Genomic DNA, 15,607 nt, shown 5'->3' on the forward strand with positions numbered 1-15,607 from the left:
ACTTAAATAGAATAGAATGATGACAGTGAATATGGTAAAGATTCTGGGTAATTAAAATTAGAAGTACTCATTACAGATGAAATCATTCAACTGGCATGGAATGGGACTAATAAGAAAGATTTTCTAAGGAAATAAATTTTTCCACAACTTGTGTGAAGAACAAATAAGACTCTTGGATCAAACATACACACACTCACAAACAAACACACACACACACACACACACACACACACAGAGGTATTCATTTACATGAATATGAAGAACAATATCTTGAAATTTTGAAGCTTTTTAGGAATAATATAAACTGTTGCAGAAAAGCACACATCTTAGACTGGTGGGTCTCCTATTTCTCTTTTGGGATGCTGTTAGGTTTTGAATTTTGTATTTTTTTCTCTGCCATTTGTTAGCTGTGTAGCTGGAGGCAAGTCACTTAACCTTCCTAGGTTTCAGATTCCTCATTTACAAAATGATTGTCTTGGGTGATCAGTAGGGTCATTCAATAAACAGGAATTTTTTAAATGCTTGCTATTACCTAGCACTGTGTATGCAAAGTGATGAAGACATAAAGAAAAAAAGATCCCTAAACTCGAACAGCTCACATTCTAATGAAAGAGATAGCATACAAAAATTTTACATATATAAATCCTACATATGTAGGATAATGAAATATATATATATATATATGTAAATATATAAATATAATATGTAAATATATAAATACATATAAATCCTACATATATAGGATAATGAAAATTGAAAGCAATTTAGGGGGCAGTAATTTAGGAAGAGAAAGGGAGAAAAAAACTTCCTGGAGTAAATGGGATTTGAGCTAAGGGAAGGATGGCTTTGCATGTATAAGAGATAGCCAGAAAAAATATATAGCCTGGAAAGAGATTTTCATCTGTGAGGAACAATAAGAACAGTAAGAAGGAACAGTAAGACATGTATTTAATCCCTGAGGTAACAGGGAACCACTGGAGATTATGGAGTAGGATGTGGGATTGACAGTCATACCTTCACTTTTAAAAAGATCCTTTGGTATTTTAGTGGATGATAGATCAGAATGGATAGAAATTTGAAGAAGGGAGATTAGTCAGAAGGCTACCACAATAGACTAGGTATGAGATGATGAAGGCCTTCTCTATGGTAGCAGCTATGAAAGTACAGATAAGAGGACATTTAGGAGAGATACTATATGTATAAATGACAAGAAATGGCAACAGTTTGTGGGATGAGTTTGAGGAGTCAAGGATGACCTTTTGAACAGGATTGATGGAATGATTGTAGTAGCCTCAACAGTAATAAGGTTAGGTTAGAAGTGGGGAGGATTTTTAAGGACACATAATGAGTTTTTGTTTTGATATATTATATTCAAGGCAACTGTGAGATATGCAGTTGAAGATGTCTAAGAGACAGTGTAGTTCATCAAGGACTGAAATTCAGTGAAGAAGACAGAGCTGGATAATTAAATCTGAAAACCATTTGCATTGAGGTGCACCTCATTCTGCTTGATCAATTTTTGAACCCATATGGGAACTAATGAAATCACTACTCTAGAGAGTAATAGAGGAGGGATTCATATATTGGTGTTCTTAAAATTATTTCTTTTTAATATTTTATAACTATATTTAAGTATGATTGGTTTCTATTGCAATCCTATGCATTTTATTTAATGTATTTTAAAACATTCTGACAAGTGGTCCATGATACAAAAGAAGATTACAAAACCCTTGGATAGAAGGGGAAATGGTAGAGGAACAGAGCTTTGATCTACATTCAAAAGTGGACTTTGAGGAAGATCCAGTAAAGGAGAATAAGGAAAGTTTAGACAAGCAAAAGAACAGGAGAGAGTAGTCTAATTTAAACCTAAAGAGAAGGGACCACACAGCTTAGCAGTGTGGAAAGTTGTGGAAATATAGAGAAATGTTCTTTTACATTTTATAAGCAATTAAGTATCTACTGCATAGAAAGTAAGAAGAAACATTCCTAATGAAGTAGATAGAAGACCAGTCTTGGAGTCAAGATTTAAATCTAAACTCTATCATATATTAGCTATCTTAACTTGGAAAAACCTAGAACCACTAATATGTTCAGAAAAAACAAATCTTTAATCAGGTAAGAGACAAATTCATAATACCACAAAAAACCACCACATAGTCAAGCACTTAAAAACCACACAAAGCCAAAGGCTCTGAGACTCTGAAAACAGTGTCTCTGAGAGAATGCACTGCCAAAGATGATTCTCCGAAGAGTAACAGAACTTGGGAGTCTTCTATACTGGGGAACAAGGGCAGGGAAGAATGATTGATCAGTGTTACATTTGTAATAACAGGGATATTGGGAAGCTGATGGTCTGGCCAGGGCCAGGTGCCTGCAGGACCCTCTCCTCCCCGACACACAGACTTGAGTGAGTAGGGAGGGGCAAGTGCTCCTTGTTCTCTAATCCCTCCTACTCAGCAGTTGGTTTTCAGTTGAATATGGAAACAGGGCAAAGACTCCTGACAAGGCTCAGCAAAGCTAATCTCTAATGATGTTCTCCTCAAATTATATTCCCCACAGCTTTGATTGAAGAACTGAGTAAAAGCTAGATATCTTGATGTTAAGCACTGAGAAGGAACAGACTTCTTAGGCTGTCAATTGACAGGAATCAAGCTTAATGGCTGTACTGAGTATACCCAAATAATACCCAGGCACTGCTATCAAAGATAAATCTTATATTGATAAAAGAAAGAAGGGGAAGGCAAGAGGGGGTAATTAGGATTTGGCTAAGAACTGGGAAGCCCTGAAATGTTGGGTTGAAGCTACCCCTCCCCCAGAAGCGAGTGGCAGACCTTTAGCTAACTTGCCCTCAAAGCTAATAGTAATTACTTCTAATATCTAAATAACTAAATAATTATTATATTATTATATTGATGCCAGAAAGATCTAATCCTACTAGACAGGCAAACTCCTGAGTAGAAACCACAATGGCTTTTGCCACTATGGCCTCCCTGGCGAACCCCAAATCAGAAACAGCTAGCAGAGAGATCTACTCCCCTCAAGTCCCAGAAATCAACTGCTTGACTCCCTACCAACTGCCCCCTCATGCAAAGTTCTTGGGGGGGGGGGGGTCCCCTGGAAATCTGGGTGAGGCTTGACCCTGTATTTTGCAGGAATTCCATCCTACCATTTTCTATATTACACCAGCTCTACACTGGATACAAGGAAGGAGGGAGCCCAGGACATGAATGAGAAGAAGAGATTGATGCTTTGCACTATCTACAAAAAAAAATGTGGTTCTGGGTTAAGATGGCAGCAGAGTAAGAAGCAGCTCTTAACCTCTCCTGACCAAAACACACAAAACTCCTCAAGGGGACATAAAAATAAGTCCAGACAAATGGAGGAACCCCACAACAGGGCACAGCATGGAAGGTACGTGGAATTGGGGCATTCCCATGCTATAAAGGGGTGAAACAGCTCTCACTAAATCGCGGGCTGAGCAACCACCCCACCCCTAACCCCTCCACACACACTACCTTTAGCGCCAAAGCCAGCTAAAAAGAAATAGAGCAAGTTTGGGGCACCCATCGAGTCATTGGCAGCTCTGGGGCCTGTTCCTGAGAGCAGCAAGATTTAGGACCCAAAAAGCTAAAGAACGCACACAAACTCTGAGCGTGGGAGCAGGACACAGAGAGTGGACTCAGGGCGCAGAGCAAGGGAGCAGAGCACAGGCTCTGGCAGAGGCATGGGTGGAGGCAAACACAGCCACGAGCTAAAGCTCTGAAACCCTGAGTAGGGAACCAGAGCAGACGGGTATACGACTGTGGAAGCAGCGCCCTGAGACTTGTAAAGAAACCTCAGGCAGAGGATCAAGCAAGGGGTCACCAGGGGGCTTGACCTTGGAAAAAACCAGAACTCAGACCTCAGGAGCCAAAAGACCGCGGACAGACCCTGAGCTCAAGGATAAACCTGAGAAGCTGCTGGGCTAACAATGACTACCCAGTCTCAGGAAGTTCAGAAGAGAAAGATTAACAACAAGAAAAAGAAGTCTTTAACAATCAACAACTTTTACACAGAGAAAATCCAGACAACCAAGCAAACAGAGGAGGAGAACAAACAAGCATCCGGACCCTCCTCAAATAAGGAAAATGGGTCACAAGCTATGGAAAAGTTCAAAACTGAAATTTTGAGGAAAATGGAAGAGATCTGGCAAGAAAATAACAGTTTAAAAGGTAGAATTTTGCAATTGGAAAGTGAGGCTCAGAAACCAAATGAACTGATAAGAACACCAGAAATGACCAGATTGAAAAGGAATACAAGAATATTATAGCCGAAAACCAGAAGATTATAGCCGAAAACCAGAAGATTATAGCCAAAAACGAAAAGATCATAGCTGAAAACAGAAAGATTTTAGACGAAACCAATCCCTAAAGGCTAGAATTGAGCAATTAGAAGCTAATGATCTCTCAAGACAACAAGAACAAATAAAACAAAGTCAAAAGACTGAAAAAATAGAAGGAAACATGGATTATCTCAATGAGAGAGTGACAGACCAAAAAAACTGGTCTAGAAGAGACAATTTGAGAATAATTGGTCTTCCAGAAAACCAGAAATTAATAGAAACCTGGACTCCATACTAACAGAAATAATTCAGCAAAATTGCCCTGAAGTCCTACAACAAGAGGGCAATATAGACATTGAAAGGATTCATAGAACACCTGCGACATTCGATCAAGAAAAGAAAACACCCAGAAACATAATTGCCAAATTCAAGAGTTTCCAAGCAAAGGAAAAAATCTTACAAGAAGCCAGGAAGAGACAATTCAAATATCAAGGAGCACCAATCAGGATCACACAGGATCTGGCAGCCTCCACGCTAAAAGATCGCAAGGCTTGGAATACGATATTCAGAAAGGCAAGAGAGCTGGGCCTGCAACCACGGATCAACTACCCATCAAAATTGACTATATATTTCCAGGAGAAAGTATGGGCATTCAACAAAATTGAAGAATTCCAGGTATTTGCACAGAAAAGACCAGGGCTAAATGGAAAGTTTGATATCCAACCACAAAAATCGAGAGAAACATGAAAAGGTAAATAAGATACAGAGTGGAAAGAAAGAAAACTTATAATTTTTAAATTTGCCTTTTTAAGGGCCACAGTGAGATCTAATTATCTGTATTCCTATGTAGAGAAACGGTATGTATAATTCTCTGTAATGAACTCTATTCACTATTATAGTATTCACTATTATAGTAATCAGAAGAATAATTCACAGGGTGTGGGTGGAACACTAAATAATCTAAGATAACATGGGGGATGGGAAAGGATGGGGGGGAATAGCAGGGAACACCAAGAGAAATTTGAGTGAATAAGAAAGATAGGATGTTCTATTACACACAAGCAGGGCATGGGAAGGAGAGGGGACAAATACTATCATAAGAAGGAGAGGAAGAGAGCATTAAGGGGTAATAATCAAACCTTACTCTCAGTGTAATCAACCCGGAGAGGGAAGAGTAGCTCTACTATCCATTGGGACATAAAACTCTTATCTAACCCTTCTGAGAAAGTCAGAAGGGATAAACCAAGGGGAACAGGGGAGTGGGGAGGTCAAAAAAAAGGGAGGGGCAAAGAAGGGGGAGGAAATTTATAAGGCCTTTAAAAACAAAAAGAGGGGGAAAAATAAGGGAGGGGGTAGAAAGGGAAGTTATTCAAGGGAGTGGATAAGGGATAGCAGCTTTATAGCAAACCACTGGTTTAAAAGGAAATAGTTTAAGAAAAAGGGGGTAGGAATGGGGGAGGATTTGAAAATATCAGCAAATGCACAACTGATAATTGTAACTGTGAATGTGAATGGGATGAATTCACTCATAAAACAGAAGGAAATAGCAGAGTGGATTAGAAACCAAAACCCTAGAAAAATTAGATTTAATTGATATGTAGAGAAAAATAAATAGGGACAAAAAGGAATACACGTTTTTTTCAGCTGCACATGGCACATTCACAAAGATTGACCATGTTATAGGGCATAGAATCATTGCAAACAAATGCAAAAGAGCAGAAATAACAAATGTAAACTTCTCAGATCATAATGCAATAAAAATAATAATTAGTAAGGACACCTGGACAGGCAAATCAAAAACTAATTGGAAATTAAAAAATATGATTCTCCAAAACCAATTTGTCAAAGAAGGAATCATAGAAAAACAATCAACAATTTCATTGAAGAATATGACAATGACGAGATATCCTACCAAACTCTATGGGATGTGGCCAAGGCAGTACTCAGGGAAATTTATATCCTTGAGTGCATATATTAACAAATTAAGGAGGGCAGAGATCAATGAATTGGGCATGCAACTCAAAAAATTAGAAAGCGAGCAAATTAAAAATCCTCAGATGAAAACTAAATTAGAAATACTAAAAACCAAGGGAGAAATTAATAAAATCAAAAGTAAAAGAACTATTGAATTAATAAATAAGACTAGAAGCTGGTACTTTGAAAAAACAGATAAAATAGACAAAGTACTGGTCAATCTAATAAAAAAAAAGGAAAGAAGAAAACCAAATTGATAGTATCAAAGATGAAAAGGGAGACCTCACCTCTAATGAAGGGGAAATTAAGGCAATCATTAAAAACAAATTTGCCCAATTATATGGCAATAAATATAACAATTTAGGAGATACAGATGAATATTTACAAAAATATAAACTGCCTAGATTAACAGCAGAATAAATAGAATACCTAAATAATCCCATATCAGAAAAAAGAAATTGAACAAGCCATCAAAGAACTCCCTAAGAAAAAATCGCCAGGGCCTGATGGATTCACAAGTGAATTCTATCATACATTCAAAGAGCAACTAATCCCAATACTATACAAATTATTTGATATGATAAGCAAAGAAGGAGTCCTACCAAATTCCTTTTACGACACAAATATGGAACTGATTCCAAAGACAGGGAGATCAAAAACAGAGAAAGAAAACTATAAACCAATCTCCCTAATGAACATAGATGCAAAAATCTTAAATAGAATACTAGCAAAGAGACTCCAGCAAGTAATTAAGAAGATCATCCACCATGATCAGGTGGGATTTATACCAGGAATGCAAGGTTGGTTCAACATTAGGAAAATCATACACATAATTAACCATATCAACAGTCTAACAGACAAAATCACACGATTATCTCAATAGATGCTGAAAAAGCCTTTGACAAAATACAGAATCCATTCCTATTGAAAACACTGAAAAGTATAGGAATAGAAGGACCTTTCCTAAAAATAATAAGCAGTATATACCTAAAACAATCAACAAACATTATATGCAATGGGGATAAATTAGAAGCCTTCCCAATAAGATCAGGAATAAAACAAGGATACCCATTATCACCTTTATTATTCAACATAGTACTAGAAACACTACCAGTTGCAATTAGAGAAGAAAAAGAAATTGAAGGTATCAAAATAGGCAAGGAGGAGACTAAGCTATCACTGTTTGCAGATAATATGATGGTCTACTTAAAAAATCCTAGAGAATCAACTAAGATGCTTGTAGAAATAATCAACAACTTTAGCAAAGTTGCAGGATACAAAATAAATGCACATAAATCATCAGCATTTCTATACATTTCCAACACATTAGAACAGCAAGAGGCAGAAAGAGAAACACCATTTAAAATCACCCTAGACAATATAAAATACTTGGGAATCAATCTACCAAAACAAACACAGCAATTATATGAAAACTACAAAACACTTTCCAAACAAATAAAACTGGATCTAAACAATTGGAAAGCCATTGATTGCTCATGGGTAGGTCGAGCTAATATAATAAAAATGACAATTCTACCCAAATTAATTTACCTATTTAGCGCCATACCTATCAAGCTACCAAAAAACTTCTTTACTGAATTAGAAAAAACTATAACAAATTTCATTTGGAATAACAAAAGATCAAGAATTTCAAGGAAAATAATGAAAAAAATGTGAAGGAAGGGGGCCTAGCAGTAGCAGATATTAAACTATACTATAAAGCAGCAGTCATCAAAACAATATGGTACTGGCTAAGAGACAGAGAGGAGGATCAATGGAATAGACTTGGGGTAAATGACATCAGCAAGACAGTGTATGATAAACACAAAGAGCCCAACTTTTGGGACATGAATCCACTATTTGACAAAAACTGCTGGGAAATTTGGAAAACAATATGGGATAGATTAGGTCTAGATCAACATCTCACACCCTACACCAAGATAAATTCAGAATGGGTGAACGACTTGAACATAAAGAGGGAAACTATAAACAAGTTATGTGAACACGGAATAGTATACTTGTCAGATCTGTGGGAAAGGAAAAACTTTAAAACCAAGCAAGAGTTAGAGAAAATTACAAAATGTAAATTAAATGGTTTTGATTATATTAAACTAAAATGTTTTTGTACAAACAAAAACAATGTAGTCAAAATCAGAAGGGAAACAACAAATTGGGGAAAAAAACAAAAAAACTCTCTAATTACTCAAATATACAAGGAGTTAAAGCAATTGTATAAAAAATCAAGCCATTCCCCAATTGATAAATGGGCAAGAGACATGAATAGGCAATTTTCAGGTAAAGAAATCAAAAGTATCAATAAGCACATGAGAAAATGTTCCAAATCTCTAATAATTAGAGAAATGCAAATCAAAACAACTCTGAGGTATCACCTCACACCTAGCAGATTGGCTAAAATGAAAGAAGGGGAGAGTAATGAATGTTGGAGGGGATGTGGCAAAATTGGGACATTAATGCATTGCTGGTGGAGCTGTGAACTGATCCAGCCATTCTGGCTGGCAATTTGGAATCATGCTCAAAGGGCTATAAAAGAATGCCTGCTCTTTGATCCAGCCATACCATTGCTGGGTTTGTACCCCAAAGAGATCATAGATAAACAGACTTGTACAAAAATATTTATAGCTGCTCTTTTTGTGGTGGCAACAAATTGGAAAAGGAGGTTATGTCCTTCAATTGGGGAATGGCTGAACAAACTGTGGTATATGCAGGTGATGGAATACTATTGTGCTCAAAGGAATAATAAACTGGAGGAGTTCCAGGTGAACTGGAGAGACCTCCTGGAACAGATGCAGAGAGAAAGGAGCAGAGCCAGAAGAACATTGTACACAGAGACTGATATACTATGGTAAAATTGAATGTAATGAACCTCTGTACCAGCAGCAATACAATGACCCAGGACAATTCTGAGGGATCTATGGTAAAGAATGCTGCCCACATTCAGAGGAAGGACTGCAGGAGAGGAAACATATAAGAAAAACAACAGCTTGAACGCATGGTTCAGGGTGGACATGATTGAGGTTTTGGACTGGAAACTACCACACTAATGCAACTACCAACAATTTGGAAATAGTTCTTAATATAGGGCACAAGACAAAACTAGTGGAAATGTGCATTGGCCATGGGCGGGGGGTGTGCGGGGGGTGAAGGGGAAAGTAGGAACATGAATCATGTAACCATGTTAAAAATGAATATTAATAAATGTTTAAAAAAATGTTTCCAGCTAGGGACTGGACTATCAGGTTAGTGTTGATAAACTTTTAAAACTAAACAAGGATACCTAAGGCTTGATTAACTACTAATCTTATCTAAACTGGGATCATTAAATACCTCAAATTCTACTGTACAGTTTAGAGGCAGGGTCAGTCAAGTCTCTTGGGTCAGTCAGGGGCTGCCCTTAAGTCAAGTTCCTGAAGGCCAAAGGGTCAAACTTGGATTTTCAGAGAGTTGACAGCTGTGAAATCATGACCAAGTTAATAACCTCTCAGACTCCCTGGTAACTGGGGCTTTAAGTTAAAGAAGTTGCATTGCCATTTTCATACCAAGAATTATAAAAATGAAGTCAAAGATCTGAGCTCCTCTCTCCCTCCCCCACCAAACCCCTTAAATTGTATATAAACCATATATCTACAACTATAGATAGTCCAGTGCTAAATTCTTTGAAAATAAAGACGTTTCTTTAAAATATTTGTTAATTTATAAATGTTGTGATAATTACATTAAATCCACACTGCCAATCTTTAGATTTAATCACCAAAGGTGAGAGCACCTCTAATTCTGGGAGGTCTGTAACTCATGTGTGCTAGATTGGGTGATGAATCAGAATCAACTGACTGCCTTTTAGGCAGTACTATGAGAAGCGTCTATTGTGATTGGACACTCAAAGTAGGAGGGATGCACAGGAAGTGACCCTTTAAAAAGAGGGAGCTGAATGAGTGAGAGGTGGTTCTGGTGAAGAGGGTGGCTGGTGAAGGAAGTCTTCTAGTTTTCCTGGTTCATGGAAGAGTGCTGGCTAGAACACTGAGACCTTGGTGAGACTGTTTTCAATATCTTCTTTAGAAGTCCACACGGTGAGTTTAAAGACTGAATCTCCCTCAACTTCTCTTAAAGAACTTCCCTTAATAGACTCATTCACCTCTGGGCCTCTGGCCCTTTGTCTCTTAGCTGAGGGTTAATTAGATCTACCTGGATTAATTAGAGGATTGTGGTAATTTACCTACTGTATTAGATTCTTATTTCCTTATTTCCTCTCTCCTCAATTATAAATAAATTTCCATAAAAGTCAATTTTGACTTGAGGTTATCCCTTAATTGGGGATTTTCCCCTGGTGAACACCTTTTAATATATTGAACCCCAAAAACCCCTTTCCCCCTTTACAATGTAGAAATTAATTATACATTAATAATTAAAATCCAAAAGAATAGATACATAGATTTTTAGATATGGATGATATATGAGATATATTTTAGTAGGAACTTCTCATTTTATAGAAGGAAAAAGTGAGTCTCTGGTAGTTTAGTGACTTGCACAAGGTCAAATGTATCTAGTAGCTGAATTGAGACCTGAATCCATATTCCCTGACTCCTACAAGTCCTTGCCCTCTTTCGAAGTTTCTTTTCAATCACAGTGGCATTGAATTAATATACAGTACCCACTGTTTATTTTGTCTACAAATAGATTGAGACTGATGCTTTTGAAGGAGAATACTGTAAACACAGACTGTAGAATGAGAGTGAAAACAGAAAGAAAAATCAATTTCAATGACTAAGAGGAAAATAGAGGTCTTGGATGTTTGCATTTATGTGAATATGGGGAATATTGATCCAGTTCAACTTAAACCAGAAATGAGCAGTGTTACTCTGTGGACTCTTTCCTGGACTAAGAATTATGGAAATAAACAGTCAGAACTGTAGGATCTGACTTCCTCTGAACAGAAAAACAGACTGTTCCTTAAAATTCTACCTTTATTCTTCTTTATATATACTTCCAGCTTGCCTCATTTGTCGTCCCTCCTCTCTTTTTCTCTCTTTAACACTTAGTCACAAACATATCTCCTCACAGCCTCCCCTCTACTTTATGTGACATAGGGAGAAAATCTGAGACTGTCTTTTCCATTTCCTATCAAACATGTACGTGTCAGTAGTTCTCATGTTTATTCCTGTGCCTGAGCCTATCATGAATAAGTTCTTTACCTACAGGAAGTAAATCAATTTTTCCAGAACATTAGGAATTCCTTTGCCATTTAGTGGGTAAGGTATAGCTATTCCCTACCACTGTGCTAAAAGACATCATTCATCTCATATAAACTAGACATCTATTCACTACATTTTCAGCTTATTCAAATCTTCATTATTTGTCTACACTGAAATGTAATTTTCTTATAAAGAAATGAAGAGAAAGTAGTGACCTTTATTCAGGGGTTTCTCAAAAGACATTAAACAAAATAAGACAAGTTATTCCCCTCTCCTTTACACGTAGCAAAATGGAAATTTTATATTCAGCCCAGGATCTTTAGTTATCTCAAAAAGCTTGGGATTTTGGTATTAGCAAACTCATCTTATAGGAACACCAAGATCTGAAGCAATCTCATTATATGTGATGTGTCATCAGGAGAAATAATGTCAGCACCTAAATTAAAGTGAAGGACCTGGAACAAGGCCTTAATATTGTGCTTCAACTCTTAGTGTCAACCTAGCCAAACATGACCTTGCTCAAACAACCTGATGTTGAAATTTCTAAACACCATTATTTTTCATTCACAAAAGGAAAAAAAAACCATTTGTGAAAAATGATTAAAGTCATTGAAGAAGCCTGAGGCTTACTATAGATGAAAATTTGAGAAAATGCCTTTCCCATTCTTTAGCCATTAAGATATTTTCACCTGAAGATAGTAAAATGGCAATCCTTTCCTCTGACCACTAACAGAAAAGACGATTGTGAGTAGTATAATTCAAAATCCCATTATAGAGTGTTCAGAGGTTCAAGGGGGGAAAATAGAGTAGAAAAAGATGACAACTGACTATTTGGATTTTATTAAATAACATTTTTTGGGTTAGCTACAAATATGAATCTTAACATGATGAGTGCATAGTGCAAGCAAAAAAAAAATAAAGGAAGATGAATCCAATGACAGAACCCTAAGGGATTTGTACAACATGATATAATGAAGAGAGCAATGGATTTGGTTCAAGTTAGAGAAACAAACTTTGATCCCAGGCTTTCTACGGACTCTCTAACTTACCAATTTCATAAAAGTGGGCAGACTTTCTCAATATCATTTTCTTCACCTGGAAAAATTAGGAATCTCATAGAATTAATTGGATAGATCAAATGAGATGATGACTATAAAGCAAACCATGTGGCATTATTTTAATTTATATTTTATTTTGGAAATAAAGGGTAGGTAAAATGCAGGTAAGAACAAAGAACATGATAAAATAATAATAATTATAATATCTGAACTCAGATTAAGATGAGAATTAGATAATGATAAAATTAATAGTCAACTTACAGGGGGCAGCTGGGTAGCTCAGTGGAGTGAGAGTCAGGCCTAGAGACAGGAGGTCCTAGGTTCAAACCCGGCCTCAGCCACTTCCCAGCTGTGTGACCCTGGGCAAGTCACTTGACCCCCATTGCCCACCCTTACCAATCTTCCACCTATGAGACAATACACTGAAGTACAAGGGTAAAAAAAAAAATAGTCAACTTACAAGTGATTACTAAATACCTATTACTTGCAAGGAAATATGCTAGCATTAGAAATACTAATACAATGAATAAGATAATACATTATCAAATATTGCATACATTCCAATGAGGAACACAATAAGTATATATAACAATATAGATATATAGAATAATTATAAAGAGCACAGTATAATTAAAGGCAAAATATTTTGGGAATAATGACACCAACATCTGAGGTATCAGGAAAAACTTCTTGTTGAAAGTGTTGTTGATTTGCATCAAGAAAAAAGAGGGATAGAGGGATTCCATGAAATAGAGATAATGAAGGAATATACTTTATGAAATAGGTACAGCAAATATAATAGCAGGGAGATGGAGTGGGGCTTGTGTCATAAGTAAGCAGAAGCCTTTCTTGATCTCCCTAATGCTAGTACCTTCCCTCTATTTATTATATTCAATTTTTTCCTGCCTTTATCTTACTCATACACTATTGCTATTCATATTGTGTCCCCTGTGAATTACTCAAGAGCAGGGAATAGTACTTGGTACATGTTAGCTACTTAAGAAATGCTTATTGATTGACTATCTAATTGAATAAGGGAAAAATGAATTTCTATGGAATATAGAGTATAGGAGGAATAGTGATATCCAGCGAAGGTAAGACTGGAAAGATAAATTGTGGCCAATTTTTGAAGGGCTTCAAATACTAAATGGAGAAGTTCATATTTAATCCAGAAAGCAATGAAGCCACTAGAAATGATTCAGTAGAAGTGGCATAGTCAGATGTGTATTTAAGAAAAATTATTTGCTGCAATGTGAAGCATGGACAGGAATGGTGAGAGACTTAAGCCAGGGAGATGAAATAGACTTTTGCAATAATGCAGGCAAGAGATGATGAGATACTGGAAAAGGTAGCTATATTTGGACAGAAGGTATAAGATGTAAGAGATTTTATACAGTTAGAATTCATTGAATATGTGGGGTAAAAGACAATGAGAAATTAAGGACAGAGCTGAAATTAAAGACTGGATGAATGATCATGCCTTTGACAGAGTCAGTAAAGTTTGGAAGAAGGGAATTTTAGGGGAAAGATAAACAGTTCAGTTTGGGACTTAAATTTGATATGTTCCTGGGAAGTCTAGTTTAAATGTTCAGTAGAAAACTTGGTAATGCCAACCTGAAGTGCAGGAGGCAAACTAGGACCAGATACTTTGATCTATGATTTCCTGCAAAAAGACATATGGAAGCTGGTGAATTTATCAGTTAAAAACAAATAAGTATAAGAGAAAAAGGCCTTAAAAAGAACCTTGGGAACCAATCACAGTTGGTAGGCTTGATAGGTAAGATGAGTTAGCAAAGGAGACAGTAAAGAGGAAAAAATATACCAGATGAGAACCAGAAAAGAAAAATATCATGAAAATCTAAAGAGAAAATAATATCTAAAAGGAGAGGGTAAACAATGTCAAATGCAGCAGTTAAACCAAAAGGTATAAAGATTAAAAAGACACCTTCAGATATATCAATGAAGAAACTGTTAGTAACTTTGGAGAGAGTAGTTTCAATTGAGTGTGGTTAGAGGCAGGAGCAAATGAGAGGAGAGTCAATGGAGGAAATGACTGTAGATAGCCTTTTCAAGGAATTTGACTGCAAAAGGGAAAAGAGTATAGAATAACATATTGAAAGGATGTAATGGTCTATTGAAGATAGGGGGAACTTAAATATGTTTGAAGGCAGGAATCTAATTAATAGATTGTGTGAGACTGAAGATTGAAATTAGAGAGGAAGTAATTGTACTTTGCTAGACTTTGACATGTCTTCTGGAATGTCAGTATTCTTCAAAATCAAATCAATCTTGAAACCTCACACTCTCTGGGAAACCTCATTCCACAAGATCAGAGAGCCTGGAGGGTGGATAATATAGAGCTCTTCTCAGATCCTCCATTTAAGGACACTTGAGGCAGTCATCTCACTTCTCACTTGGCATTACTCCTTTGGACATTCATTATGCCTCCCAATCTGGTTACTTTCCCTTACACCAGTTTTTTTTTTTTTTTTGCTTCCTTTCATGTGTTGTATTCCCCTCCCTCCATCCAATTAGATGATGAGTTCCCTCAAGGTCAGGAGCTATCTTTTGCCTTTCTTCGAATCCCCAGTTCAATATCTGGCACATAGTAGGTAAGTTTAATATTTAATGGTGTTCACTTTGGCAGCACATTTTTGAAATTTAGAATGATACAGAGAATATTACCATGGCCCTTGAGCAAGGATATCAAATTAAAAAAAAGTTCCATATTTTTAAATGAAAAATCAAACAATTGTGAGGTATTATCTCACTGCTAATTAGCTAAGATGACAGAAAAGAAAAATGGCAAATGCTGGATGAGATGAAGAAAATATGTATACTAATACAATATTGGTAGAGTTGTGAACTACTTCAAACATTCTAGAAGGTAATTTGGAACTATGTCCAGAAAGATATATAATTATGGTTACTCTTTTACAAAATAATAAAACCACTAGTGTATACCCACAAATAAATTAAAGGAAAAGGACCCATTATGCAAAAATATTTTAGCAACTCTTTGTCATGGCAAAGAATTAGAAAGGAGG

The 15,607-nt window shown here is 36.5% G+C and overlaps 1 non-coding gene across 1 annotated transcript; it reads left to right on the top strand.

Annotated features, from left to right (window-relative positions):
• The first annotated feature begins 15,191 nt into the window (after nucleotides 1–15,191).
• On the top strand, nucleotides 15,192–15,294 carry LOC123232719. The gene has a single exon (XR_006505240.1). It is a non-coding gene; the product is annotated as a U6 spliceosomal RNA (small nuclear RNA).
• The last annotated feature ends 313 nt before the right edge of the window (nucleotides 15,295–15,607 follow it).

Source organism: Gracilinanus agilis, chromosome 1, assembly GCF_016433145.1.
Source record: "Gracilinanus agilis isolate LMUSP501 chromosome 1, AgileGrace, whole genome shotgun sequence".
NCBI classification, from domain to species: Eukaryota; Metazoa; Chordata; class Mammalia; order Didelphimorphia; family Didelphidae; genus Gracilinanus; species Gracilinanus agilis.